The 26921-nt window shown below is 40.9% G+C and overlaps 1 long non-coding RNA gene across 1 annotated transcript in view; it reads right to left on the bottom strand.

The window, feature by feature from the left end:
- Positions 1–26921, bottom strand: part of LOC126416327 (uncharacterized) — a 60418-nt gene that overhangs the window by 19784 nt on the left and 13713 nt on the right. The gene's annotated exons all lie outside the window — the stretch shown is intronic.

Raw genomic sequence — 26921 nt, forward strand, 5'->3', positions numbered from 1 at the left:
TTCATTGCTCAGAAGCGTGTTGTAAGAGTGATGTCTGGTGTAGATCCTAGATGCAGCTGCAGAAGCCTATTCCGGAATCTGGGAATTCTTACAACTACTTCTCAATATATATACTCACTTATGTGTTTCATAAGTAAAAACACTGATTTATACAAATGTAACAGTGAATACCATCAGTACAACACAAGGCGGAAACATGATTTCCACACTGAAGGTAAAAATTTGAAGATTGTGCAGAAGGGTGTACAGTCCTCTGGTATAAAGATATTTAATGCTCTTCCTCCAGAAATCAAATGTGAAATTGCCAACAAATCTACATTTAAAGAGCTTCTGAGGCAATTTCTTTTAGCCATGTCATTTTACAGTTTGGAAGAGTTTATGAAACACAGTGAGAAACGGCCTTAAAATAAGATGTATTATCATATAAATTGAACATTAAGCTGGACATTCTTGTCACATATGTAACTCTTTTAGTGTTAACTGCTTATATTTAACAGTCTGGGTTATATGACCTTGCAGGTTTAATTTACTTTGTTTTATACCTGTAATCTGTAGGTCTAAGGATTCTCATTCCATTATATTGTGTTATGGATCATTGTAGTGGTTAAGTAAGTTTATATTCTTTACCTGTAAACATAGTGTACTAGTACTTGTCATTGACAATGTAAAAATTGACACACACTACATCCATGTGAAATTGTTACAGTTGGATCCATGGTGTAAGAAATAAATAAAATAAAATAAAATAATAAAAGTAACCGTGGGTTGCGAAAGCTTGAAATTTGTGTGTGTGTTTGTGTTTGTTAGTGTCTCTATCAACATATCAACACTTTCATTTGGTAAGTTACATCATCTTTGTTTTTAGATATATTTTTCCCACACGCAATGTTTCCCTCTATAAACAGGGTGGTCCAAAAGTCCGGAAACACCCTGATAAATTCCAAATAGAGTAGCAAACACGGAATCAGAGTCCCTACACTCGAGGAACGGGAAGGGGGAAACTTTATAGGCTATGACATCAACATGGCGGCCATCTTGAAAGCCGCCATCTTGGATTCAACTCCAAAATTTCAAATGGGAATGTGGTCATGTGACATATCAAACAGATAGAGAATTTCACCAGAAAAACAATGTCGTTGTTAATTTAAACATAGCTTTATTCATTCTCGGGTTATAGCCAATTGTTTGCGGCAGCAGTGGGATGCTCGGCAGCGTGAGTATTACGCACTGAGAAGTCATAAAATGGAGTCTGAAACGGGTCAAAGTGACTATCCCATGCCTGATATGTTACATGTGTTTAACTGTTAGATATCATTTACTCATGCTAACGTTTTAATAATTGTTTCCTTATTTACAGGTTACAAAATATCTTTAATGCATGAAGAGCGCATTGAAATCATCTTGATATCAGGAGAAAGAAGCACAGTCGTCACCCAACCAGACAGCCCATCACTCGCAGGGCATTTGCCAAGCTTTTGGCCAAATTCTGAGCAACAGGTTCTGTCGCAGATAAACCTAAGTCTGGAAGACCAAAATCTGCCACCGATGAAGCAATAACAGTGAGCGTGATGGCATTATTTAGCAAAAGTACGAGTACTCGTCGCCTGTCACAAGAATGTGGGGTTAGCCATATCTCCATACTGCGAATTTTACCGCAGCACAAATGGCACCCGTACAAAATTCAGGTGCTCCAACACCTGAACGAGGATGACCCAGACTGTCGGATACAGTTCGCAGAATGGGTGACACATCAGCTGTAGATAAACCCACATTTCCCCTATCAGGTGCTGTTCAGTGATGAAGCCAAGTCGTTGGACCTTTTTTTATTGATGGTACGTTAACAGCCAACGGTTATCTGAGGTTATTGGATGAAGAAGTGTTTCCCTCGTTGTTATCGGAGGACGGAACATTTATGGAATTCTTCCAGCATGATGGTTCCTCACCACATTATGGGCACAATGTGCGAGCATATCTGGATGTGCAGTTCCCTCAAAAGTGGATTGGTCGTAGGGGTGCTGTGGAGTGGCCACCACGTTCACCAGATTTGACTCCTTTGGATTTTTATCTTTGGGATCATATCAAAGCACTGGTTTATTCTGTGAAAATACAGGATTTGCATCATCTAAAGCAGCACATTGTTGATGGGTTTGGTCAAATTCAGCCAGATGTGTTGGTCAAAGTTCATCAGGACTGGGTTTGGACGATAGCATTAACAATCCAACGTAATGGACAACATATCGAGCCATTCCTATGACTGTTGGTGGGCTCTCGGGACTGTGTAACATCTACGCTGCTGAGCGTCCCACCGCTGCCACATGTAACTAGCTATAACCCGAGAATGAATAAAGCTATGTTTAAAATAACAAAGGTATTGTTTTTCTGGTGAAATTCTCTATCTGTTTGATATGTCACATGACCACATTCCCATTTGAAATTTTGGAGTTGAATCCAAGATGGCGGCTTTCAAGATGGCCGCCATGTTGGTGACATAACCTATAAAGTTTCCCCCTTCCCGTTCCTCATGTGTACGGACTCTTTTTCCTTGTTTGCTACTCCATTTGAATTTTATCAGCGTGTTTCCGGACTTTTGGACCACCCTGTATATAATTTTATTATGGTGATATGACCTATTTCAAGAACTACTTTCTGAAGTGAAGAATGAGTTAAATACTAAATTGATGTCATAAATGCAGATAAATGATAGAAGTTTTTGTTTATTGTATGTAATGTCATCAATTAGGATGAAAACTTACACAGTGAGTGGTATCGTGTACTGAAGTGCCACATTGGTCGGAAAGGGTGGAGATCTCACCAGGAGAAATAACTTACATAGGAAAATGGAATTTCAAGATGAATGCAAAAATATATCTTGTATTAATTAGATCAGAACCCTATGTTACATGTTTTGATTCACACATTGGGAATACCTCATATGTACTTTTAGGGTTTTTTGTTGTAATTGATACCTCATACCACAGTAAAGTTTTATATTTCAAATTCTTTGTTTCTAATGTGTTACAAACTATTATGCTATACCTTTATAATTTTGTACGTTTTGGGTGTTACATATTACCTACAATTTCTGTTATATAATTTAATGATTTAATGTTTTGATACTTCACACCAGCTCTATTTCACTATTTTTGTGCTTACACCTACAGTTGATCATTTACCTCTGGGTACTGGATTGTTACTCTTTTTCCAAATTGTCTACATTCCACCATCAGGAGTGTAGAAGAGTATTTCACTAATCTTTGGTTGGTTCGGGGGGTACTGACATGGGACTACCTTCCCATCCATATCCGAAATTCCTTCCTCATGTCAACATTCGGTGAAGAGGTCATTTTAGCTCAACTTTTTAACTTTCTGGACTTTATACTGTTATGTCTATACCCAGCTCCAGTAATAAACTGCCTTTTAAAAAATTAGTATACATGAATTTAATATCTCAGATTAAATTTCACATTAATATGTTACCCAATTTATATTGTCAAACTAAGGGCAGTTAGCCGTTTGTTAATAATCCAACTTTGAATTTTCATTATATGAACTGTGCGTGTTGCACTACATGTTCTTGAAAATTTACTTCTCCACAATTTCTGAAAAGCTATGATGTTTATTGATTATGATTATTTAATATGATAGCTCCATTTGAGAGCTATTCAAACTACTCTTAACAATAGTTGATTCGAAGTGATTTGTTCATAATTAACTAAAATGTAATTTAAATTGTTGTATTGTGAAATTCATTGAAACTGTATAAGAAGTTAAGTAAAATTTTCCAAATTGCATCCCAGAACATGTAGTGCAATATGTGGCCCATTTTTTGCTGTAGGTAACTGAAATCATCTAAGGACTGTAAGAGAGTGAATAATTGTGTGGAAAGCAACACAGGCAATCCAAGTGTGGTAGTATCCAACTCATTGAGTAGTTATGAATGTTGTTTAGACGCTGTGGAGATCAGGCCAGATACAGGGAAGTACATATGCCACTGATTTTTGTGTCATGCCGAGTGGAACTGCAAATGATGATGTTATTTTAGATACTATGGGGAATGCACAGGGAGCTGTAGAGGTAGATGGTTGTGTTGTAGATGTTGTGGAAGAAATGGTACAGATGCTGATGTTTCCTTAGAAGCAGGTTGAATAAAGGAAAAGTGTGTGTGTGTGGTTCGAGGTTTTCGGGCGCTAAACAGCGTGGTCATCAGCGCCCAAATGCATAGAAACAGGAACCCATGCGGTGAAGGGATGAAGACAGACAGCGAACAAGGAGAACGGCTAAAAGACACAGGCCTGACGCAGTTCCAAATCCTCTTATGCAGAGGCAAAACAAGAGGAAAAGAAACGCAGCAACAAAGGAAAGGAAACACAAGGAAAGGAGAACAGAAATCGAAGTGAAACAAGTAGGTTATCGTGACTGGCGGACCTCTTACCTAAAAACTGGGTGAGCCAGTCACCCAGCAGCACATTAAAATCCTCTCCCTAAAATCCGAAGCAACAAATTGGACAGGACACAAAACCATAAGACCTTAACCACAGTCGTTGCGTCGTCTTGCAAAATAGAGGGCAAATCCGGTGGCAAGGAAACCACTGCGCTCTGGTCAGAGAATAAAGGACAGTCAAGTAAAATGTGGCGGACAGTAATCTGGTAGGACGTATGCCATGGCCGGGTGGTGGCCTTGACCAAACGCAGCTTATTTTCACTGACTGCCAGCCACTCCTCTTCCCATTGACGCATAACACGAAAACGCAAAAGGGAGGTAACAGCATGGAGGGGGACAGCACATTCAACAACTTGAGGGAGGGAACATGCATCTTTGGCAGCCACATCCGCCAGCTCGTTTCCCCTAATACCCACGTGCCCCGGCAGCCAGCAGAAGGAAACCTCCTTCCCCTGCCGTTGCAGGTGGAGTAGGACATCATGGATGTTCTGGACGACCGTATCCGCTGGGTACAAGTGTTGCATGGTCTGAAGGGCACTCAGGGAGTCAGAACAGACGAGAAACTTAAGACTGGGAACACATCTCATCTGCTCCAATGCCCGCAAGATCGCAAACAATTCGGCATCAAAGATGGTAAACGCCGCAGGAAGCCGCAACTTGACGACTTGATCAGGGAAAACAACAGCACAACCAACAGAGTCCCCCTGTTTAGAGCCACCTGTAAATACTGGTACATGGTTGGGATCCTGGTTTAAAATATCGTAAAATAAGGAGGTAAAAACAAACGCAGGAGTGCAGCTCCTCCGGTACTCTGACAAGTCTAAAAGGACGCTGGGCCTCTGGAGCAACCAGGGAGACAGGCGGGTAAAACCCTGGAGTTGAGGTACCACACGCTCCACACCAAGGGACTCAAGCAAATGCTTGGCACAAATCCCAAATGGTCTCGTTGCCCTTAGATGACTGGAAAAGAGACGTTCCATAGGTGGTCGGGCAACAGTAGGGTACGCAGGGGAGGTAGGACAGGCAAGGAATTGACACACCCGTCGCACCATGAGGAGTTTCCGCCGGATGGCGAGCGGCGGCTCCCCTGCCTCAGCACACAGGCTGGGGATGGGACTGGTACGGAAGGCACCAGTGGCAAGCCTGATACCCTCATGGTGTACTGCGTCAAGAATCTTCAGATACGAAGGCCTTGCTGACCCATACACGGTGCATCCATAGTCAAGACGCGACCGGACAAAAGCCCTATAAAACTGCAGCAGACGCGCCGGATCTGCTCCCCAGGACCGATGGCTCAGACACTTCAAAATATTCAGCGCCTTCAGGGCCCGCACCTTGAGGTCTTTAAGGTGCGGCAACCATGACAACTTGGAATCAAAAGTGAGGCCCAGGAACCTCACAGTGTCTCTAAAAGGAAGAATGGTGTCCATCAGATGCAATTCAGGGGAGGTAAAAGCACGTCGAGAACGATTAAAATGAACACACACACATTTGTCTGCAGAAAAGGTAAAACCCATCTTTGCAGTCCATGCCTCTAATCGCTTTATCGTAAGCTGCAGCTGCTGACTAGCAGTGACAAGACTGGAAGAAGAACAGAAAACAGCAAAATCGTCCACAAACAAGGAGCACTGGGCAGGGCTCTGGATAGTGGACGTGATACTGTTAATGGCGATGGCAAAGAGGGTGACACTTAAAACGCTTCCCTGAGGAACACCATTCTCCTGCACATACAAATCAGATAGCACATTACCAACCCAATATCGAAAGAGGCGGCGGGAAAGAAAGGACCGAATGAAGATGGGGAGATGGTCACGAAAGCCCCACTGATGGAGTTGATTGAGGATAAGGCGGCGCCAAGTAGTGTCATATGCCTTATTAATGTCAAAGAATACACCTAAACAATGCTGGTTACATAGGAAGACCTGCTGGGTGGCCGCCTCAAGCAGGGTCAAGTTGTCTATAGTTGAACGACATCTCCGAAAGCCACACTGAGAGTGGCTAAGGAGCTGCCTGGTCTTGAGCAGCCAAACCAGGCGACGGTTGACCATGCGTTCCAATGTCTTCCTGACACAGCTCGTCAAAGCGATACTCCGATAACTACTGGGATGTATTCGGTCCTTCCCAGGTTTGAGGAGGGGAATCAAAATCGCCTCCCTCCACAAGTCAGGGAACGTGCCGGATGACCATATCATATTAAAACAATTCAGGAGAACTTCCTTGGATGGCAGCAAATAGAGGAAAAGGAATAGAGGGCATGTTCATAAAATGATCAAGCCGACAAGAATGAATATTCTGAGGAGTGTATGCCTCAGGTTAAGAATGTTACAACAGTTGGGCACTAGGTCACATCCCTGTAGAGCAAGCTGCTAACATGTGCTGCAAGGTGTTTACAACACAACCACAGTCTGATGTGAGCAACGGGTGTGCTGTAAGTGAAGGGTCTGAGGCAATCTTGAGAGTAACGTTTCTCCCCAAACATCATGCCAAAACTGACCTGAATCTGAAAGAACAAAATTACAACTAGGGGAAACCATCACCAGTGGAGTACTCTCACAAGGTTAATATACACTCCTGGAAATGGAAAAAAGAACACATTGACACCGGTGTGTCAGACCCACCATACTTGCTCCGGACACTGCGAGAGGGCTGTACAAGCAATGATCACACGCACGGCACAGCGGACACACCAGGAACCGCTGTGTTGACCGTCGAATGGCGCTAGCTGCGCAGCATTTGTGCACCGCCGCCGTCAGTGTCAGCCAGTTTGCCGTGGCATACGGAGCTCCATCGCAGTCTTTAACACTGGTAGCATGCCGCGACAGCGTGGACGTGAACCGTATGTGCAGCTGACGGACTTTGAGCGAGGGCATATAGTGGGCATGCGGGAGGCCGGGTGGACGTACCGCCGAATTGCTCAACACGTGGGGCGTGAGGTCTCCACAGTACATCGATGTTGTCGCCAGTGGTCGGCGGAAGGTGCACGTGCCCGTCGACCTGGGACCGGACCGCAGCGACGCACTGATGCACGCCAAGACCGTAGGATCCTACGCAGTGCCGTAGGGGACCGCACCGCCACTTCCCAGCAAATTAGGGACACTGTTGCTCCTGGGGTATCGGCGAGGACCATTCGCAACCGTCTCCATGAAGCTGGGCTACGGTCCCGCACACCGTTAGGCCGTCTTCCACTCACGCCCCAACATCGTGCAGCCCGCCTCCAGTGGTGTCGCGACAGGCGTGAATGGAGGGACAAATGGAGACGTGTCGTCTTCAGCGATGAGAGTCGCTTCTGCCTTGGTGCCAATGATGGTCGTATGCGTGTTTGGCGCCGTGCAGGTGAGCGCCACAATCAGGACTGCATACGACCGAGGCACACAGGGCCAACACCCGGCATCATGGTGTGGGGAGCGATTTCCTACACTGGCCGTACACCACTGGTGATCGTCGAGGGGACACTGAATAGTGCACGGTACATCCAAACCGTCATCGAACCCATCGTTCTACCATTCCTAGACCGGCAAGGGAACTTGCTGTTCCAACAGGACAATGCACGTCCGCATGTATCCCGTGCCACCCAACGTGCTCTAGAAGGTGTAAGTCAACTACCCTGGCCAGCAAGATCTCCGGATCTGTCCCCCATTGAGCATGTTTGGGACTGGATGAAGCGTCGTCTCACGCGGTCTGCACGTCCAGCACGATTGCTGGTCCAACTGAGGCGCCAGGTGGAAATGGCATGGCAAGCCGTTCCACAGGGCTACATCCAGCATCTCTACGATCGTCTCCATGGGAGAATAGCAGCCTGCATTGCTGCAAAAGGTGGATAGACACTGTACTAGTGCCGACATTGTGCATGCTCTGTTGCCTGTGTCTATGTGCCTGTGGTTCTGTCAGTGTGATCATGTGATGTATCTGACCCCAGGAATGTGTCAATAAAGTTTCCCCTTCCTGGGACAATGAATTCACGGTGTTCTTATTTCAATTTCCAGGAGTGTATTTTAAGGGGCAAATTGATTACTCTGTTAACAAAACCACGAAGGCTTAATTCATGTGATACAGTGGCAGTAGGCAGCAGGAAGTTTGCTTAAATGAGAAGGAGTACCAGAAGACCTACAACATGAGAAGAAATCGATCTATTATCAGCAGTGAGAGGGGTAAGTGAAATTACACGTCAACATATTGTGGGTGGTAGTGCTGTATGTCATTCATATGTGACGATATGTTTGGGCATACATTTTCTGGGAAAGCATAAGAGGTCTGTTGTCCCAGGAACAAAGTTCCAAACTGTGTTCCAAAACAATGGATTGAAAAACCACTCAATAGGCAAAAGAGATGCTGAGCATAAGAGTTTAATGGAACCAGATCATGTCTGTTAATAAAGATTTGTCAAGGATAATTTTTTAAGAGAGACAGAGTTTTCTAGTACCACTCTTAGTTTGGAAGTGGAAAATAAAAGATAGCCATTGTTTGTGTGAACATGACAGTGTCAGTACTAGTAATAAATAAACTGATCAGCCAGAACATTATGACCAACTATCTAATAGCCGGTACATCCACCTTTGGCACAAATAACAGCAGTGATGCATCATTTCATCGAAGCAATGAGGCCTTGGTAGGTTTCTGGAGGGATTTGCCACCATATCTGTACACACAAGTCACCTAATTCCCATAAATTCTGGGGACGGGGTGCGATGAACTCTGACACCACATTCAATCACATCCCAGGTGTGTTCGATTGGGTTCAGATCTGGCAAGATGGGGGACAAGAACATCAATTGGGACTCACCACTGTGTTCCTTGAATCACTCCATCATACTCCTGGTACTTTATTGTGACACATTATCTTGCTGAAAAATGCCACTGCTGTTACGAATCGTGATTGTCATGAAGGGGTGTAACTGGTCTGCAATCAGAGTACGATACTCCTTGGCCATCATGGGGCCATGTATGAGCTTCACTGGACCCATGAATGCACACATGAATGTTCCCCAAAGCATAATGTAGCCGCTGCCAGCTTGTCTCTACCATGCAGTACAGGTGTCATGGAGCAGCTCCCCCGGAAGATGATGGAACCCATTGGCATGATGAAGAAGGTATCAGGATTCAACAGACCATGCAATGCTCTGCCACTATGAAAACATCCAGTGCGGATGGCCATATGCCCATTTCTCTCTTAGCTGCCCATGCTATGGTGTTAACATTGGGACATGCTTGGTTTTGCGGCTATGGAGGCCAATCATTAGGAGTGTTTGGTGCACTGTGTGTTCAGACACACTTGTATTCTGCCCAGCATTTAAGTCTTATGTTAGTTCCAACACAGGTTGCCCCCTCTCCTATTTTACCCGCCTGCCCAGCCCCCGACATCTGACAATTGTAATGAGGTGTGGCTGCCCAACCCCAAAACGTCTGGACATGGTTTCATGTTGGTTTCGCCACATGTTGACGACATTCGTCACAGCACTCCTTGATCACGAGACTAGTCATGCAGTTTCTGAAATGTTCGTGCCTCCAAGCCATCAAAATCTGCCCTCAGCCAAACTCAGATAGACTGTGTGCCTTCCTCATTAAGCATGCTCACTAATACTACATGCACCATGCATGTGTATGACTAGCAATCATTTTTCGCCACGCGGTGCTGCTATCAACTGGACGGGTTTATATTGATAGTAAGTTGGTGGTCATAATGTTCTGGCTGATCAGTGTATGTTTCCTGCTGTTAAAGATATTATAAAACTATTAAGCATGGTATGAGACCATCGGCAGATGTTGTGAGGTGTTCAGTGACACATGGTGAGATAATGGATTGGGGGGGGGGGGGGCAAGTCTAGAGAGAGGTGACGGTAACAGTTGTCGGTAGTGGTGTAAGATTTTATGAGAAACTTTTTGACTGTTGAATGTGAAAGTGGCAGATGTAACTTAATAGTAGTAAGACAGACTTGGGAGAATTGTGGAGCATAAATGAACATGGAGCCAGAGTGCTAAAAGCTGTACAGCAAATTTCCATCTCTGACTCTTGTTGCTCATGCCACCTAGTACTGAAGAAGAAAAATTATAAACATTGTTTAATGTTATCCCTGAATGCTGAGTTTTGTTGAAGGTCAGTTCAGGGTAGAGGCCTCAGGACCAGGTTTTCTGAAGGAGAGATGTATTTTGGCACTGCCACAATTTTTTGGGCATTACTGCGGAAACTAGCAGCTCAGCCATAGCAGTTGAAGTAGCCATAAGCAGTATATGGACACTAAGGTGTTGGCATGCTGCTTGCAGAAACTGGGCTGTTTATGCATTGTGAGGCAGGCCACGCCAAGCACCACAATCCTTCAAAGCAGTGGTAAGATGGGGCTCTTGCAGGACAGGCCAAACAAAATTTACATTGTCAGACCACTAATTTATTGTTACAAACATTGCTGGAAGAAGAGCATTGTCACAAGTGAGTTCCTAACCTGTATAAATAACTGTCAGTTTCGACAAAGGTTTTGGCAGATTGACAGTGCCTGTTACAATGAGAGACCTATACCAGGCAGATTAGCAACATTGGATGGCAAGCGACTGCCATAAGTTCAGGCCTCCACCATTGTCCCATCTTTTACCACCAAGTCCTCTTTCCAGGATTTCGCGCCTCTCTACTGGTGGGCTACCTCCATGCTCACTCCATCAGCAGCCAGACTCCTGCCCTGAAGGGCAGCAGACAGAGACTGAGGTTGTACGAGATCCAAAATCTGCCATTGGAGGCTGGCATCCCCTACAAATATTCTGGTGGTCTTCTGTGCTGCTAGAATCATCGACGAGCAGCCGTCCTGCACCTTACTATGGCATGTGCCTCTGAGTGAGCTTTTGGTGTCAGCTTTCCTAGGTGTAGACATCACAGTCTTCTGGGCAATAAGCAGCCTTGCACCAACTGCACCACATGCTGAGAGGCCTTGGCTGCCACTCAATGAAGCTACAAGTGTAGTAGCATGATGTCTGCCTGTACCTCTCCCATGACCTCCACCATGCAACCCTACGCTACAATACTGTAATTATTTCTATTAATTCAGTATTTAAAAAATAAGAACAGAATATTTGGAGCACAAGTTTGTTTTGAATAATAAAGTCGAGTGTTCACTGTGTAGAGCCTTGAGAATTTTGGGGTAAATTCTAGAGACACTCGTATTTCCACCATCTCGAACATGCATTATTTTAAAGATGATTGTGTGAAAGTGGAACTGTGTCTACTGGACCACAATTATGTGTGTGCAGGACTGGCGTGTATCGGATGGTTGATCAGCGCGGGCAGGTGGTTGCAGCGCTCACCTCAGAAGTTACACGCACAGCACAAGGAGCAAACTTGACATACTCTGTGATGGTGCTACATCAGTCATTACTGAGAACAGTTGAATGTTGTTTAAGATAAGAAAAGACACTTACTTATTCACTTACTTTCGTGAGGTCCGGATGGTGGACTTGCTAGAGCTTTATAGATTGTATTTGTTATAAAGTATGTAAGAGTATCTGTCAGACTGGTAATTGTTGGGCTTACAAAAAATGAATCATTTATATGGTGTCTTGTTTGTGGAAGTGAAAAAACAGTGAGATTGGTTTAAAAGTATCCTAAGTGTAAGGAGTTATTTCAAGAATTCCTCCAAAACAGCATCTTATCTTTGGAGAAGAAGCTGGGCAGACAATTGCAGCTCGCTATCCTGAAAAGAAGATCAGCAAAACAACTCCATGTAAGCTCAATAATAAAGTGGGAGTGTGAGTATGGCACACGAGCACCACACTGCTACCTCTAGTTGCCAAAAACTGCCAGAATGTGGTGACCATGACAGGACTCGGAAAGGAGAAATTTTTTTGGAGTAAACTGAGACAAGAAGAACTTGAGAAGACGGAGAAACTGGTTTGTAGGTTTCAATTAAGATTTGGGTGTGGGAACGAAGCAATCCTCACACATGCAGTAACCAGCCACCGCCAACGCAGTAACCTGCTACCGTTGCTGGTTGCTGTTTGAGTTTCTGACTTTGCACCCACCAACACCGACGCTGACACCAAAACCAATGTTCAACACTGCCGGTGCCCATGTTATTCTCTGGTGCCGAATCTACACCTCACTGATGCAGGTTAGAACTCTATGCCGGGTGAGCTAAAGACAGTAACTATTTGAATGTAAAGTAGTGTGGTCAATATTCACGGAGGTGATTTTTTTTTAATGATTACAAAGTCAAAAAAGAATTAAAATATGGAGCAGGAACAACAACCTACAGAAACTTTCAAATCGGGCATGGCCATAAGAATTAGTAGAGAGATCCCAGATTGGACTAAATTAGCAAATTTAACAACTGATCAAATTTCCTCTTTAAGTGAAAAATTAGTTGCAGATTCAGCTTCTTTAAGACAAGAACTAAATGCTCAAAATGTTTCACTAACGGAAAAAATAGATGAACAAAGTGTAGCTGCAACTGCTGAAATTGACTCCTTCAGAAATGAAATAAGTACAACTTTAAGTGAAAAATTAGAAGCACAGGGCGAAGCTTTAAATTCTAAATTTGGGGTGTTAAATGATAAAGTGGATAATTTGTGAGTAGATTTAAAGAATGAATTAAGTAGTTCTTTAACTGGACAAATAAATCAAATGTTTACGGACTTTAACCAAAAGCAGGATGATCAATTTCAGCAGTTGAACCAGAAATTAGAATCTGATATTGAAGGCAAGGCTAACAATATAGAGTCTGAATTTAATGAAAAATTAGGATCATTTCCAAATGTAGGTAATGTTATGTTCGATACAGTGAAACAAAGACTACACACCTTACAAGATAGTATGGAAAGACATGATAAACTGATCCCTATTGTCCAGTCACAAATTGCAGGAGTCAACACAAGAGTAAATGATGTAGAACAAAATTTTTCCAGAAAAAATAGTCATCTGACATTATAAATGTAAGTAGTCTGGCAGAACCTTTTGAACTAATTATAGGTTGAGAAATTTCCAAGAGGATAATCTCCGGAAATGTTTTGACTGTTGCTTTTTCCCATATTAATGATAACAGCAATGTCCAACAAAATTCATGGAAAGAATTCAAACTTGTGCAAGACAGATTAGAACATAGAATAACTTTACTTAATGTCATGCTTCCTAGTAAAAGGGTAATTGTTTTGCTGTGGGAGACTTTCACACAAAATTTAACGAGAAGTACTGGTATGTACTTGTTCAAATGCTGTTAATATCAGATCCATGGGATCTGGCAGAGTCACATCTGTTCCCCAGGGATGTTAACATTCTGTGTTAACGGGTGGAGTGACGACTGTCGGATCCCGAGTTGGGTTTGGTGTTACTTCCATATTTGTTTTCCCACACCAAATTCTCTTCAAATCTTATAGTGTCCTGTATTCTGTTCTCATCCTCTTATGCTGTCATATAGTTTAGTACTTCAGCAAACTCGTCTTGACATGGTGGACAAGCAAGAGTTGCAGCAAATCACTGATATCAAGGTCATACTGCTTCTTGTGGAGGTAGCAGTAAGTGATCTTGTCATTATACCCAGTCTTACTTGTTTTACAGGCACTAGGATCCCCAGTTATATGATCACCTTCATGGATTTGCTGTTATGTCGAGTCAAAACTGAAGTATTTGGTAACGCCTCGCAGTATGTAAGTCAAACGAATACTCCGCTGTAGTCATCAAGGATCTCAAATCTGATGTTCACCAGTTTTCCATATGAACCTGTGTGCAGAGGTATTCGTGGTTGGCAATGAAAAAAAAAAATATTATACTCACTGGAGCATTTTATGACATCCTCCTCAGTTACACCAGAGGCGCCATTGCTGGGGTTCGTGACTTGTCCTGGGGTCTCAATTGTAGTGTTGACAGCAGCTAACACAGCCTCCAGGGATTGTTAGGTCATATTTTTGCCTAATCAGCCAGTCTCTCCTGCCATCTGCATATAGTTATGTCATATTTTTGCCTAGCCAACCAACGTGTATACTATGATACTTACTACCTAACATTTTATACTCTTTGTGAGAAATGATGTGAATGATACGATACGATATAATATGAATAATTATATATTTTTGATGACATGATAGATAGTTTTCTACTTACTACTGAATATTTTATACCTTTTGTGAGATGTTATGTGAATGGGGAAGGTTTATATAAATTTTGAAAAGGGGGGGGGGGGGGGGGAGTCTAGGCACAAACATGACTAACTCTACACACACGCCCTACCTTTCAGACAACACTCACAGACAAGTGTGACTGATTCTTCACCATTTGCCATTCCATAGGAGTTGCTAATATCTTTCTTTGGGGACTTCAAAGGTGAAGGTGAGAATGTCCATTCTGCAGGAGACGTTTAACATCATACCTCCTCCGGCTTCTCACTCTAGTGCAGGAGAAGTAGGGATCCTGGGGAAGGGGGGTGGGAAGGGTTTCCTGCCTTTGGGGCTATCTTCTTTCACTTCTTCGATCTTAGCAACCATTTCTATCTTTTCCTTTCTTACTTCTCATGTGAGTCTATCTTTCCCTCTTTCCAGATGCATACACTTCTATTGATGAAGTCCTTCACAATTTATGCAGTTTTCTATAACCTTCAACTTATTTTACATAAGCAGGCCAAAGAATTAGGCTACACATCATATACACACAAAGACACAAACAGAAAAAACAATGTGAGAACTGTCATATGTTTGGGGGGGAAAATTGTGCACATAATGATGCTTATGCACATGTGGTTATGCGAGGTGACAGTTTCACATCATATACAGGCATGTACAGGGATATATTTATATACATAAGAACTAAGAGTATTCATGGTTGTTATGACGGTACACATTGTGGTTCATTATGCTACATTGTATACCTAAGTGTACAGATTTGATGTCAGTCTAACAACTATTCTGACAAATTGCAGGATATTGGGACAAGTAGAGTGTAAGTAATTGTGAGGTGTCTGCTGGAAACTTAGGACTGGAAGAGTAAGGGAGGACTCTAAGGGGTTGAAAGAATTATTGAGAAGAGAGTGGGAGGGGTAAAGTAGAGCTTTAGATTTTCTAGGAGGTAATTTTGAATTATAGTGTACATAAAGATGTATACTAGGTCAATGGAATATGAAGCCTACTCAGGAAGGAGAAGAGGGTGAACACAGCATTGATTGGATGGAACAGGGCAGGTAGAAAGACCCAAGAAGGGCTGACCTATACTGTGCAGGCAGGGGCACCAAGAAGGGGATTGACCTGTACCATAGTATATTAGGAATTTGTTTAAAGGGGGGTACCTACCAAAATGGAAGGAGGAAGTGCATTCATAGTATCAACTTGTATGTAAGGTATAGGTACTGTGCCTAAAAGGAAAAGGGCAGTATCGTGACGAAAGTCACACATTTTGTAAATATTATTCTGGTAAGTTTGAATTCTCTTTTCCACTCGCATTGTTATGTGTTGTGTGAAGTTCCAAGGGTCAAAAAGAGCACCTTTATTTAACCAGAGTTCCTCCAGATTGTAATAAGTAAGGAATAAATACATACTTGGAAAAAGTAGTAAGCAAAGTATGAGCAAACAACAGAATACACATGGGTCAGGCACACTTGGAATTTACGATTGGAAAAGGGAACAGAAAACAGAAAAATTCTTGTCCTCACGAATTTTAGATTTTGAAAGAACTGACTTCAACATTGATAAAAAGGCTCTGGTTTTATAATGGTAGTAAAATGAAAAAAAAAGGAGAGCTATAGATTAAGTATGTGATTATTAAAAGGAATGTCATGCAAACTGATCAAACTATAAATTAATGTTATATGAAAACAATAGTGATGTACATAACTAACATGTATAAAATATTGTGTTGGTATTTTAAAGATGAGTGTGTGAAAGTGGAACTGTGTCTACTGCACCACAATTATGTGTGTGCAGGACTGGTGTGTATCGGACGGTTGATCAGTGTGGGCAGGTAGTCACAGCGCTCGCCTCAGAAGCTACACTCCCAGCACAAGGAGCTAACATGACGTACTCTGTGACGGTGTTACATCAGTCATTACTGAGAACAGTTGAATGTTGTTAAAGAAAAGAAAAGACACTTTCTTATTCACTTACTCTCATGAGGTCTGGATGGTGGACTTGCTAGAGCTTTCTAGATTGTATTTGTTATAACATATGTAACAGTATCTGTCGGACCAGTAATTGTTGGGCTTACAAAAAATGAATCATTTATATGGTGTCTTGTCTGTGGAAGTGAAAATATAGTGAGATTGGTTTAAAAGTATCCTGAGTGTACGGAGTTATTTTAAGAGTATAAAAAATACCTTCAAAACAGCATCTTATCTTAGGGGAAGAAGCTGGGCAGACAATTGCAGCTTGCTATCCTGAATAAATAAAGTGGCTGGCACACCAGCACCACACTGCTCCCTATAGTCACCGGAAACTGCCAAAACTGTGCCTGGATTATGTTGTTTTTCAAAACAGTGATGAATATTATCATCTATGAAATAGGTTCCTTTATCAAAGTGTTAATCTGTTTCACATTTCCTACATAATGTATTTTATACATGAATAAAGAAATGACTACTGATTAAAGGAATTACATAACACTATAAATACAGGCATTTGGGGAACGTAATATTTATGGAAGTCCACTTGCCCTTGTGAGAGTAATGAGGACTGACATGATGTAAAATACTGGTCCATTGATCAAAAACCTGTTTCTTGGCCAGAAGAGAGGTGACCCTCCAATGATGGCTTCTATAGTATAGTTTAGTTTTTTGAGTATTTAGTGGATTGTATACATTACAACTCAGTATAATGTGGAAGGTATCAGCATGCTTACAAACAAGATATATTTTCTGCAGGGAAACATTGGTATGAACTGGTCATTTACATAATTCAGACTATTTTCGCAAAGCTTGCTTTATGCATTTTTTTGGAAAATAGTCATGTAGAACACATACTTTTCTGATTGTGTTATGGCACTCCTGAAATAACTGGTTTGCATGGTATTAGATGGCAGGGCATATCATTGTCATGCCAATGAAGTCATCAGTCTGCTGGCTGATGAGAGTTACCATTAGCCACCATGCCAGGTGTCTGTTTACTTTGTGTGGGCAATATTAAGCTACATTTATTGACATTATCCGTTATGTGAGTTGGTTGCTAGTTACAGCCACTGCATGGAAGTTAAGTATATATGGCTAGACTTGTATTAAATACTCAATATGAAAGTTGATGGTGAATATAATATTCCTGTGAGTGAATGACTGGATGGGCATAAAAGAAGAGAAACAAACATCTCCAAAGCAAAATCACCTCAATATTCAAAGCAAAATGCCGGGCCTGGTATTGACTGCCGGTGTGCTGAAAGGAGTGAGGTAAGCAACCGTGAAGGGAAAAATTTGTCATGCATGCAAACTCTCTTATGCTGACCTATCATATTTCAATAACCTATTATATTCTTCACATTATAAAATAAATGGATACATACAAAATCTACTCACCGAGCGGCAGGAGGGGAACACACACATAAAAGGATTTATTTTACAAGCTTTTGGAGCAAGTGGCTCCTTCTTCTGGCAGAAGAGTTGAAGAGGAAGGAAGAGGGGTGAAGGAAAAAGACTGGAGAGGGTTAGGGAAAGGGGTAGAGTTCAGAAAAGTTGATCAAAGGTCGAATCCCAATGGTCCTGTGCTCATTGCAATGATAACTGGTGATGTCGTTGAGTCAACATGTGAACATGAAGCAGTGGTCTGCTGCAGAGCTCCATGCTCAACAATGTATGATGAACAGTGTGCTCCAAAATACTTGTGCATGCAACGGCATTGTGTTCTTTTGGCAGAGATGCCACAGATCAACATCTTTCCTACTTAACAGAGTAGACAAACCTCCAAATCTCACATTCTGTGAAGAGTCATGGACATACAAGCATCTACAGCAATACTCCACATGACAATGAATAAGCACAATATAGGTAGTGTTTTTAGAAGATTTGCTGCATCTTCTATGTGTTTTGTCATTAAAACAGCCTCTGGTTCACCTTCCCCACAACATTATCTATGTAACTCTTCCATTTTAAGTTGTTCATAATCGTAAACGCTAAGTATTTAGTTGCATTGGCAGCCTTTAGATTTGTGTGGTTTATCATCCAGCTGACATTTAATGTATTCCTTTTAGACTCATGTGGATGACCCCACATTTTTCATTATTTAGAGTCATTGCCACTTTTCATACCATAGTGAAATTCTTTGCAAATAATTTTGCAATTGGTTTTGATATTCAGATGACTTTACCAGATGGTAAATGATGGTTTCATCTGCACACAACCTAAGAGGGCTGCTCAGATTGTCTCCTAAACTTTTTATACCTGGGCCTCAGGAGTAATGGTCAGTATTCAGCATATGATAGGAAAATTCATTTAAAACAAATAAGTCTAGTAAATGTGGGCTCTAAACTGCATACCTTAAGAGCTATGAGCAATTCTTAATCTCTGATACAGTGAAACATCTCTCTTTTACTGCAACCTCTTTGCTTCCATATTTTCAAAGGTGGTAGTATGGACCAAAGTACAAAAAATGTCCAGTAAACAAGTGCTCTAAGGTGCACAGCTTAACAACTATGAGCACTTGTTATCTTTACTACAGTGAAACACATCTCTTCTACTGAACAAATGTTCATAGCCCTTAAAGTTTGCATTTCAGAGCCCATGTTTACTAGACAATTTTTTCTTGTTGTGGTCCTTACTACCTCCTCCCAGAATGTGGGGAGCAAACAGCTTGCAGAAGAAAAGATTTCTTCCACAGTATCGAAGGAAAACAAGTGCTCCTACCTCTTAAGGTATGCATTTTAGGGTCCATGTTCACTTAACATTTTTGCTTCAAATTGTTATTACTATCATATACCTGAATATTTACCATTCCTCCTGAAAAAACCCATACAGCTTAGGAAAAAGTCTAGCACCTATAACACTTCCTGTGGGAATGTCAGGTATTACTTGTAGTTTACTCGGTAGCTTTCCATCAATTACTATGAACTGTGGCCTTACTGACAGAAAATCAGGGTTCCTGTTGCACAACTAAAACGATACTCCATAGACACACAATCTGATTTGAGGCCAAAGTGAAATTTTCACTCTGCAGTGAACTGTGTGCTGGCATGAAAATTCCTGGCAGATTAAAACTGTGTGCCGGATGGAGACTCAAACTCCTGAGTTTTGAGTCTCCTTTGCCTTTCACAGGCAAATACTCTACCGACTGAGCAAAGGTCTCAAGTTTGAGTCTCAGTCTAGCAAATAGTTTTAACCTGCCAGGAAGTTTCATATCAGCACACATTCTACCACAGAGTGAAAATTTCATTCTGGAAACAATTCCAGTCTCTGCAATATCCTTTCTTGCATGAGTGCTAGTCTTGCAAGTTTCACAAGACAGCTTTTGTGAAGTTTGGAAGATAGGAGATGAGGTACTGGCGAAAGTTAAGCTGTGAGGATGGGTTGCAAGTTGTGCTTGAGTAGCTCAGTGGGTAGGGCACTTGTCACTTGTTCACAAAAGGCAAAGGTCCTGAGTTTGAGTCTTGGTCTGGCATACACTTTTAATTTGCCAAGAAGTTTGATTTGAAGCTGTTTGTGAGGAATGGCATTGAAAGTATTCTGGAAATCTAAAAATAGGTAATCAATTTGAAATCCCCTGTCAATAATAATCATTATTTCATGTGAATAAAGACATAGTTGTGTATCACAAAAACAGTATTTCATGAATCTGTGCAGACTGTGTTCTCTGTTCTTTGAGGATTTCCTGAATCTGTGCAGACTGTGTTCTCTGTTCTTTGAGGTAATTCATAATGTTCAAACACAGTATATGTTCCAAAATGTTACAGCAAATTGATGTCTGTATTATGGAACTATAATTCAAAGGATTACTTTTACTTCCTTCCTTGTGTATTTGTGTGACATGTGCAGCTTTCCAGTCCTCAGGCACAGATCTTTTGTCAAGCAAGCAGCTGTATATGATTGCTAAGTATGGAGTTATTATATCAGCATACTCTGAAATGCACCTATTATTTGGCCATGATAACTTGACGATTTCACTAGTGCTCCAAAACTGAAGAAAATCAGCACTGCTTGAAAGCTGTTCATTTGTCTCCGAGTGCTGCCAACATCAAGATGCCCCTAGATGCAAAGTATTACAAAAGGTTTGAGTCCACTAGCAAATAGCTTCCATAAATACTTGGTGAGGTGTTTGTATTAGAACAAAAATTTACTTAAGTTTACCCAAGTCGCCGGCCGGAGTGGCCGAGTGGTTCTAGGCGCTACAGTTGGGAACCGCGCTACCGCTATGGTCGCAGGTTCGAATCCTGCCTCAGGCATGAATGTGTGTGATGTCCTTAGGTTAGTTAGGATTAAGTAGTTCTAAGTTCTAGGTGACTGACGACCTCAGCAGTTAAGTCCCATAGTGCTCAGAGCCATTTACCCAAGTCACTGGGGCAAGTTTATTTCAGGAACTTGCAGGAAGCACTTGCTACAGAAGTGCAGTTATTCTTAAAAACCAGAGCAGTCGCCACTGTTGTTGATTATTATTCATGAATAAAAATCATAACAAGAAAAAAATTTAAAAAATTATCAGGGGAGTACATATTGATGTTGCTAATCAGTTAACTAAAATCAGAGGACTTCACTTGGATTAAAAATTTTGTGTTTGTCATATGCAAATTTTGAACCTCCTTTGTCTATTGCATAGTGGAGTATTCAATAACAGGAGAGAAAAATGTGGCATGGCATCCCTTCAAGATATTTCCCTTTAATTACTCTTCAGTTTTTGCAAGCAGTATTTACTACTTTTATCACAAATGTAATCCATTTATATTTATGTGATATGTGATATGGTAACATTAAAAAATTGATAAAATTTAAATATATCTGCACTGCCACTCTGCTTTGCCTCTGAAACAAATTGATACATAAACTCATTTCACAGTTCCTTGACTGATGGTGCCAATTATGTGTGTTTAAGGGTTCAAATGGTACGTTCATTTCTGCCCATCTGTACTTGTGCCATTCTCCTTTTTGACAATGATAGTTTCGAACTGGCACTTAACAAAAACAACCTCTGTAAGTTTTAGAACAACTTCCATGAAAGAACAAATTCGGCAAGTACTTGCAGCAAGATGCAAGAAACTCAGACAAATTTTCACCCCACAGTAGAGTTTGTTGGGCTGAGTCTCTAACCTGGGAACCTGATCTGGAACTTAATTTTAATTTGTCAGGAAGTTCCATGAAAGGAATTGTTTCCAGAAACTTCCAAATTTCTTGAATTTGATTAAACTAGTTGATGTAGATGGAAGGGGGTGAGTGTGTGTGTGTGTGGGAGGGGGGGGGGAGAGGGGGGGATTGCAGATATGATTGTTTGCAATATTTCACCTAATTCAATGATTGTTTGGACAATATGCCATACCACAGCAGGAAGTTAGACAGAATGCCTAATAAATACGATTTCAGGATTGTGAGGTCAGATTAGTTGCAAGATGGGCAAATAAACTGCAATGACTCAATGAGGAAGGCTGAACTGTTATCTGCAATAAAGGAAAACAAACCAGCCATGAAAGTGTATGTCATGTATAAAATCGCTGGAGCAGGGGCCACAATGTAGTGCATTTTTTGCCCTACAACTGCATTCTAAATTCAATAGAATTGGCATAGACCAAAATAAAACACAATTTCTGGGAGAAAAATGTCACTGGTGACATGTTGAAGGAAAGATGGCAGAGTCTTCTTAATGCTGCTTTCCTTTCAGTTACTGCACAGGACTGGCAAGGTTACTGCAGGAATGAGCAGCAGCTGGAGCAAGAGTGCTGGGCAAGAGATGGAATAATGGGAATGGGCATCAATGAAGTTATCATCAATACTATGCCCCCATGGGATGATGATGATGACAATATTGGAAAAAAAATTACAGTGATATTTGGTGAACACCATTTGACAGTTCTTTAAGGCACAATTAATTACTCTTTCTAAACATTACTGCTGCCTGCATTTAATAAATGTGATGTGCAAACAGATTCCAAAAATCAGTTTAAAACTTTCAGTTCATAATGTTGCAAGTCGTACATTCATTTTTAATTGTTTTTTTTATATATAAAAAATACATAAGTTAGAGGTAAAACTCTCGAACATGAGTATATCAACAAATTAGGTACTTTCTGATCCAACAAAAGTGTCACTTAAGTGGACAATACTTCCGGCAGTGCAATTTTGTGTTAAGCACAAAACACAGATAGTGGTGCCAGTACTGATGCACGTAGCCACTGCTGCCTTCCCCTCACTGCTCCTCACGTTGCCACAGCCACAATGCGGGATCACGGCCATTACCAATAGCCACTATGCCAATCATCAACTTATTGTGGACAAACAGTAATTTGTGTGGAAAACAAGACAGGAAGAGTTGAATTTATTCAGTGATTTAAATTGCTTCGCTACACCAAGGGCATCTACGTCTAAGTTATTAATGTTGGCAGCTGTCCTTGCTTTGTATTCTGGAATATTTACATTGTCTTCTTTTGTGAAGGAATTTCAGAAATTGTGTTTAGTAGCTGCTTTAATGGCACTGTCATGAGTAATATCACCATTGCACTTATGCAGTGAAGATGTTCATTGTATCTTGTTGCTAATGTACTTTACATATGATAACATTTGTTTTGGATTTTCTGCCAGATTTTGAGACAGAGTTTCAACATAGAAACTGTTAAAAGCATCTCAATTTAAGTCCCAGTAAATTTTGAGCTTCTCTAAAACATTGCCAATCTTGGATATTTTGTGTTCTTTTGCACTTCCTTGCTTTTTTTCTTGACTCTGCAAATATGTTCTGACCTTTTTTTGTGTACGTGGGGGATCAGTTGCGTCTCTTATTAATTTATGAACTATATGCCTGTGCTTTACAAAGTTAAAGAAAAGCCTATGCATGCCATCACTTTTAGGGTTTCATACATCAGTCAGTAAAAAAGGAACTTTTATAGGATTGTCATGTCAATAAATTTGTTTTTCCTACCAAGAAGTCAAATATAAATGCAACATGTTTAAAGAAGCAAAGTAATTTAATTAAGTTTTTAACACAAAGCAAAACAAGTAGATCTGTTCATCCTAGCCGCGTAAATTCAATGTTACTTTATATTCGTAAAGATAAGGTTGCTGCACTTAGCTCTGTTGCTGACATAAACTTCTGAAAATGCTTCTGTTACTGAGGGGAAAAAAAAGCTACCTGTGCTATCTACTGGTTTTTTGGTGTACTGCTTTCTCCGTGATCTGATTCTGATGAAATGAAGCCTATATGTTGCCCCAAGCTATGCTTGAATTACCTGTACAAATTTATCTAGTAGTTTTAGAGATTAGTGTGCTCAAACAAAGAGACATTACTGTTAATTGTTTTATTATTAGTACAAATTTGGTATAAATATATCAGTTGCCACTGATTCTGTTTCTTTGAATGTAAGCCACAATTGGTTTACACTGCTATACTTAGTTTGGAAGGAGTGGAGACTGTCTCATGGAAACGTGTCAAGCAAATTTTTATCTACTTTTTTAAATACACAGATTTTGTGTTTATTTTTGGTGGTTTTGGATATTATAGTATTCAGTCTGGCTACAACAACCATATGGTCATTAATTCCCGTATCTGTCATGATGCTCCCTATTTTCTCAGGATTATTTGTTGCATATAGGTGAAATATGTTTTTGCAACCTTTTACACTTCAAATGGGCTCCAGAACTAAATGTTCAAAATAATTTTCGGAGAAACCATTTAGTATAATTTCAGACCATGTGTTATTCTTACCACTGACTTTAAATGCATATTTTTGGCAACATATTGAGGTTAGATTGAAGTAATCACCAGCTATAACTGTGTGAGACACAAGTTTTATTTGACTCTTTCAGCAATTCAATCATCTGAGTAAGGAGGTTGGTAAAAAAATCAATAATTAATTTATTCTGGTTGTCAAGTATAACCTCTACCTGTATAAACTCACAAGAACTATCTACTTCACTTTCACTGCAAGATAAACTGCTTCTAAAAGTAACAAACAATATAAAAGAAAGCATAAATAACTAGAGCATACAATTCTGATATATTATTGTGCACAAAAATTAAAATCCCATGTAATCTTCCAAATAAGATTGCTGATGTAAACAATGCAGTATAAAAAATAAAGAATGCTCATCAGTATGTACACAGTCATTAGTAAGCCACCAAAATCATGTACACAATACTCTTAATTCAAATTAATCTAATTAGACACTTCAATATTTCATTTTCTAATCAATGTAGTGAATGTTTAGCTACACTTATCACTAATATTATCACTGCTCTTTTACAATGCTCCAATTTCCTGTCACCATAGCACATTCAGTGCACATTAAAAACAGTTATCGGGATAACTGAGAGGGTCCGTGAGGATGCAGCACATAGCATAGTGGAGATCAGGAAGGGCATTGGGGGAGATTTGAATTTTCAGTCTGTTATTTCTTCAGTCAATGGAGCACTGAAGATAAAGTGGTTCTCCTATGGCTTTTTCTTTTCTACACAATCACTTTCGGCTGTGACTCTTGTACAGTGCCTATGACACTGATGAGACCATTTACAAAACTGAGCAAATTACGCTGGTGCCCATGACTGTGCATGCTGGTGGTCATTCTCTGTATCCTCACCAAATTTAAATTCTACCATCTCACTACATTTAGTTTGTATTCCTTTGCCCCCTCGATCTATGGAAAAACTTTAGCCTGTTCCATTGATTTTCTACATTTCGTTTCTCCAGTTTTCTTATGTAACAAAACATCCTCACAGACACTGCCCGTATTTGACAACTGGGTGAATGATACCTTGCAAAAAATTTTGTGTCCTTTTCTGTTTGAGGTGAAGCCTTCTGTTCCCAGTATACAAATATTTAGTGTTAGAGAAAAGACATGGGAGTTCCTAAATTTTTAGTGCAGATAAAACATTATCATTCTCAGATTGTTTAGGGAAAGATCATCATCATTTGAGGCTCGGTCATGATCATCTTCCTTATACAGTGGTGTTGAATTTTTATCTTCTAATTCTTCTCTATCCCATCCTAAATGTTTCTTCATTTCCTTTTCACATGCATCCTATCCTAATCTGGACTGCTTGGATACATTGTACAGTCAATCCTTTCTTCCTTCCTTATGTTCCTTCCTCCTACATTCTCTCACATGCCTCTCTCTCTCTCTCTCTCTCTCTCTCTCTCTCTCTCTCTCTCTCTCTCTCTCCCCTTCCCCATTGGCCTTTTCCTATGCCCTCTTAGCTTCTTTTTCTTCCTTTTCTGCTTCCCTTTCTTTCCTATCGACATCCAACTGTACCAACAACTTTGCTGCGAGACCATTTCATCTGCATAATGTCCTGTCAGTTTACTTCCTTCCTGTGCATCTATTTCCTTGTCTCTCTATTTATTATTCTTTCCTGAACCTCCATGGCCCCTTTCCGTTCCTTATCCTACTCCCACCTCGCTCCTTTAAGTGGTAGACACTTGGAACAAATTCCAGCAATCTACAGTACTAAAGTAAAAACAGCCAATATGCAGTGCTGTCGAATGAGACCTCAGAACTGAACTGTATGATTCATCTTAGTAGATTTTCTATATCCTGTTGCCAACAGTTGATTCTTTCAGGCAGTGAAGATGAATCTCTGTGTGGCAGTTCCAATCCTGATAGGTGTTTGCAAGTGAAACATTCCGTTTGCTTCTTCCTCTGAGCTTCCGTGACATTGTGGGAAGTTCCACTCATATCTGTGGCCAGAACCCATATGCTCTGTGCAATATAGATACAGTAAAAAATTCAGCATGCTGTTCTGCAGGTTTACTCAGTTGACCTGAATTAATCTCCTACACTGGTACACTATTAAATCAGTCTAATAAAAAGGATCATGAGATTCAATTTGTCCATGACATTGGGTTAGAATCTGGAACTGTCACAACTCTTACATCACTAATAAATGCCCCATAACAATCCAACTATTTTCAAAATACTCACAGGTCTGACAACTAGATTGGAAAATGAATACCAAAAACAGTGACTACACTATCTACACCTCATCTCCAACAACTCTCACCAATGACCTACTCCATAAAAGAAACAGGATAACAGTTTAAGGCCAAAAAGGAACAGGACACACATAAAACACAGCACACCTTTTCCACAGGAACAAATGGAATTTATCATCTCCTGTTAAATCTTGCCAAATCTGCCTCATTCATTAAACAACACCTATGTGCTGCACACTCTGCAATGCAGGCTCTTCCTAATGAGTATGTGACCTACTAAACTCCAATGCCTGCCAAGACCACTGGAAAATGACCAAGCTGAGCTCTTTCAAAGCTTTCCAAACAGCTTTATTGATCACTGAGGACCATTCACTTCCAATATGATGCACTCACTAATCTTGAAACATTATCTCTACCCTACAGAACCTACTAGTCACCCCCCCCCCTCCCCCCTCACCCACAATGGCTGCCCACCACTGATTACCTATT

The sequence above is a fragment of the Schistocerca serialis genome, chromosome 8, assembly GCF_023864345.2.
Source record: "Schistocerca serialis cubense isolate TAMUIC-IGC-003099 chromosome 8, iqSchSeri2.2, whole genome shotgun sequence".
NCBI classification, from domain to species: domain Eukaryota; kingdom Metazoa; phylum Arthropoda; class Insecta; order Orthoptera; family Acrididae; genus Schistocerca; species Schistocerca serialis.